The 5,043-nt window shown below is 36.1% G+C and overlaps 1 long non-coding RNA gene across 1 annotated transcript in view; it reads right to left on the reverse strand.

The window, feature by feature from the left end:
• LOC111086926 overlaps window positions 1-4,185 on the reverse strand; it is a 25,623-nt gene extending 21,438 nt beyond the window's left edge. The window contains exon 1 of the long non-coding RNA XR_002611638.1: window positions 3,845-4,185. This is a non-coding gene — a long non-coding RNA (uncharacterized LOC111086926). The remainder of the gene's footprint in view (window positions 1-3,844) is intronic.
• Window positions 4,186-5,043: the final 858 nt, after the last annotated feature.

Consider the following 5,043-nt stretch of genomic DNA (forward strand, 5'->3'; position numbering starts at 1 on the left):
TCAGCCAGTTATGGAAGTGCTGAAACTTAATGCTACTATTCTCAGAAGGACAAATTAATCGGTGTAACAGTTTTATCATGCTACACTCCTTGTCCAACCGCGATTACGGGGACATTGTTGTCTCAACGTTCAATACCCAAGTGTCACCTCCGTATGTTAATTGTGAAATTACAATAGTTCAGACTAATCTCATTTTATTAGTGATGAACAAAGTTCTTCTTCTCCAGATGTTACATTTTTTTCCATGTATCTGATTGAGTAACCTTGCTTTCACTTCTTATGGTAATCTTCTAATACTATAAAACACAGTCCGTCTGTCTCGACTCGGTTACGCACTGATGTCATAGCAACTTATTACGTAATTTAAGTAGTTTGACTTTTTGTCAATTAGAAGCGAGGAGTCTACGATTGATCGAAAATTAAAGATATATTTGGACTACAATGTACAAACAATTGCACCTTTTTGCAATTTGAAAACGCATCTTTGTTATATCGTTGAGTTACGCCAGAAAGGACGTAAATATACATTTTATAAAACATATTAAAAGCTTATCAAAGTTTTAAAAAAGATCTAACGTTAGGTCGTACAATAATATTAGAATATTATTTATCGATAGTATTAAGTGCGGTAAAGTTTAGCCCTAACTGAACTAAAGCAAAAAACGTACACAAGTTACAGTGTTAATTTATCTCTTTATCGAATATAAGCCGAATGTTAGGACTAAGACAAGCGGACTTACAGATTTCAGTGTCTACGATTAGAATTTGTTTGTATTACTCTAGAAATCCTGTATTTAAAGAAGTACTGTTACAATAAAGATGCTAGTACTTGAATAGACTGCGTCATACAGTGTTAACAATATTATGTCGCTGATATTTGAATAAAGCGCGTCGTACAGCGTTTACAGAATTATGTCGCTCGCATTCAGAGAAATCGCGTAGGACAGTGTGTACAAAAAATAGCTAATTTTCATAGGCATTTCTTCGTTCAGTGTTAAAGACTGTCGCTAACATTTACAGTTTTTGGTGTTGTACGTTAGTTATAGTGTATTGCAAACGCTAAAGAAAAAAGTTTCACATGTCTACAATAGCATATTTATAATGAGGTATACATACAGTGATAAAAAACGAAACCTTACGCTTTCGTTCAAATACGTTATGCTTCTTTTTTTCAGTGTCTATAACAATATTATGTACCGCTGTAAAGTAAACATAGGTGGATCGGCCCACCTGGATACCGGACAACTGTCCCGTGGGCAGGAGCATTTGATGCATTTTTAGAAATTGAATTTAAGTTTTAATTGTTTAGCCAGTATGCAGCATGTGATATTGCCCGGACTGGTCCTTGAACGCCAATCCACCTATTAGTTCAAAGCCCATCGTTGGAGAAACTGCGCTTGCGTATAACGTGTCAATTATCTGTCAAAGAAACCACGTCTTGGAGTAACGTGTCAATTATATCTGTCAAAGAAACCACGACTTCAGTACACAACTAAACTGCGCGTTACTTGCAGCGTCTACGCTCTCGATATCGGAGAAACCGCTTCTTACAAGGATTACAGGCCACATGCCAGCTTCTAATCGCAGGTGTCATCGTCCGTAAATAGCATGAACCATCAACACGATTTCATAAACTCAACCCTTGAGAAAGATATATTAAACCAACTAGAGCAGGTTTTACAAGTTCAACGTCGGCCATACAACAGACATTACCTGTGGCACTCGTCCGTCAACCTTGAGCTCATGACGTCACGAAAAAAATATATGAGAATTTATACATACCAGTGAAACGTGCTATTTCATCATTAATTGCTCTCCATGAATTCTTGCTAATTCATCCAATTAAAAAACATTCTATGACGTTGCCCCAACATGTTTTTATAGCATTAATCAAGCCAATCTTAATCGGTTGAAGTATAGCCCCTACGGTCAATCATACAGAAAATCCTGGGTATGTTGAACATAATAAACTTTGCGAACCTTGAAATATAATCTTTTGTTCTTATACTTTAAAATCAATTTCTAAAATGACAAACAACAACAACAAGAAAACATAAAACCTCACTTGGTAAAGAGAAAAGCTAACTCAAGGGGGCGTGAACTCTTAAATGGTGAGTCTCCTCTTTATTAGGAGCGAGAAAAAAGGCCCCTGCATCTTCTGTAGGCTGAACCTGTTGGTGCAGTGAAGCCAAAGGCCACCCCTACTAAAGTGCTTTAACTATTATAATTTATTTTAAATTCTTATTTTTAAAGACTGACATCCAAACCCCACTACGATATTTATTTATAAACTTATATATATATACACAAAAACATAGTTTTTATCGTACCTGTGCAATATATATATATACACATAAACACATACAGTTTTTATCGTACCTGTGCAATATATATATATATATACACATAAACACATACAGTTTTTATCGTACCTGTGCAATATATATACACAAAAACATAGTTTTTATCGTACCTGTGCAATATATATATATATATATATACACATAAACACATACAGTTTTTATCGTACCTGTGCAATTGTACTAGTTTGTTTGTTTATGGGCAAACACGCACAGCGGGCTATCTGCGCTGTGCCCACCAAGGGATCGAATCTTGGACAGACTTTACTAAAAACAAATTGACGTCCGTTTCTATATGTAAAAATATTTGATTTTGTGAGGTTCACATAATGACCCCTGTATGTTACCTTCTCAGCTGAATACGAGTGTTTCGTAAGTTGTCATGGCAGCGTATTTTTACAGTTAACCTGGATTCTGGGGATGGGGTATGATTCAGTGAATGAATAGTGTACCGGGCTTCTAATCATAAGATCCAAGGTTCGAGCTCGCAATATGCCTGAACCCTCTTGAATGCATTATAAAAGTGACAGTAATTTCCGCTCTTTGGTTAATAGTAACCGTGTAGATATTTAGTGCTGCAAGCTGGTCGCCCTTCTTCTAGTCAGCAGTTGATATTTAGTTTATGGCCTGGCGACTTGGCTATTTATCCATGTGTGGCATAAAGTGGCGCCAAGGTTGAAAATGCCAAACTAATGAAAATTTTGATTTCGACTTGTGTCTTCTCACTCTAATGTGTTGCAAGGAACTACCTGGAAGTGAACCCGCTCGATCTTTGATATAATAAAAGTGTGCTTTATCTTTAAAACACTGGTCTATTAATACTCTAAACTTGTACCATGACAATGTACTATGATTTACATTAACACTAAATCAATACCTTTTTTTTTATCATCCCCAGCGCTAGACTGCTGTCTTTCCAACTCACCAGCGCTGGACTGGTGTCTTTACACGCTGGACTGATGTTTTTCCAACGCACCGGCGTTGGACTGATCTCTTTTCAACGCATCGGCGTTGGACTGACGTCTTTCCATCAAACCATCTCTTTAACAATATTCCTCTTCCCAGCACTCCTGTCCTTGTTCTCTAGTGTATCAGTATACTAACTGTGGAGTTATATCCATTCGTGGAACATATCCCAATTCTGTGTATTATCTTCACCCTGTTTCCGCGTGTCACTACTGAAACATTATTATTTTACTAGTAGTCTAGTATAATCACTAACTTCACATTCAACCTTTGGTTATATCTCCGTGTATTATTTTGTTCGTAAAAACTACGAGCTCAGTTTAGAACGTGAGAGTACACAGGAGAATACTCAAATGAAATATCATAAGATGCTAGTATGTTGTAAGAACAGAAGTATATATTAATTCTAAAATAATTATTTATGTAGTAATTCTAATCAAAATCAAGTATAGTGCCAACAGTTGATATTTTGTTAACACACTTTTAAAACGAGCTATAATATCAAATGAAACGCTTACCAATATCGGTTGACGTCTGATCCTTTAATTATAGTGTTCGCTGTTACTTCTGGAACTTTTAAAGTCTACAGTTTTATTTAAAAGTGTCCACGTAAAAGCTCAGAAGCTGTTCTCTTTCCTTGGACAAATTCTGAATCTATATGACCATATATGGGAGTCAAAGCAAACGTCAGATTAGAAAGCTTCGAATGTAAAGCGAATCACGTTGAACTAATTCAAACCGAAAACAGCGAATAACGAATAAGATAGTCAAGCACTTTTTCGTCTTCTCTCATATAACTCGTCCGCACCACTGAAAAGAGCTTGTCGACTAGGCCTTTATATTCAGCCCCAACACGTGTATCTGCTGCTCGCGCACAACCTTCATAGTGACAGTCGTTTATACACTGATGACGTCACTTTTTGCTGTACCCATTCAGCGATATCGCTCGAGCATCAATGAGTTCTAAGAGCTATACATAGTGGGCACAAAACATTAAAAGTGCTAAGTGTATCAGGCACGTGAATCCGTGGGCGGATGGACCGGCGCTTCGGTTCTTATGTTTAAAATATAAATTCCGGCTATTTCTAAATTTTACCTAAAAAGGAAAGTTGTTGTTGAGTAAATCAATAATAATAATAATTGAGTGAAAAATATGATAAAATTTGAACTATACGTAAAATGCAAGGACAACCTAATATAAAAACATTATTATTTTTTATATGACAACACGAACATCAGCATTCCTGGGGCACAGATATAATGAGCACGTACCTTTAGTAAAAAATTTCTGTTTACCGTTACGGCAACAATGAAATACACTTGATGTTCGTGGGTGCACTATAAGAGTGGCGGTCAGATCCTACTACAAGAGCAGCCAAAGAGTGGGTGGTGGGCGCTGTTTACTGCCTTCTCTATAGAATGAAGGGAGACTATGCCCAGACAGTCCCTGTGCAGCTTTGCACAAAACATTTGAAAGAAACAAAAACACATGTTACAGTTCTTATGTTGCTATAGAAACATTTAAGAATTATATTTACAAAGAGACTGTGTTTTATAAAGTGTTAGTGATTGAATATCAGTGTTTCCAGTCATTTTCAAGTAGCAGCAGATATTACTTAGTTTAAAAAAAATAAATGTCAACTTTCACGACTAACAGACATCTGAACGCAAGTGTATGCAAATTAAATATAAATATTATTATCTTATCTTTTTTATT

The sequence above is a fragment of the Limulus polyphemus genome, unplaced genomic scaffold (assembly GCF_000517525.1).
Source record: "Limulus polyphemus unplaced genomic scaffold, Limulus_polyphemus-2.1.2 Scaffold1558, whole genome shotgun sequence".
Taxonomy (NCBI): domain Eukaryota; kingdom Metazoa; phylum Arthropoda; class Merostomata; order Xiphosura; family Limulidae; genus Limulus; species Limulus polyphemus.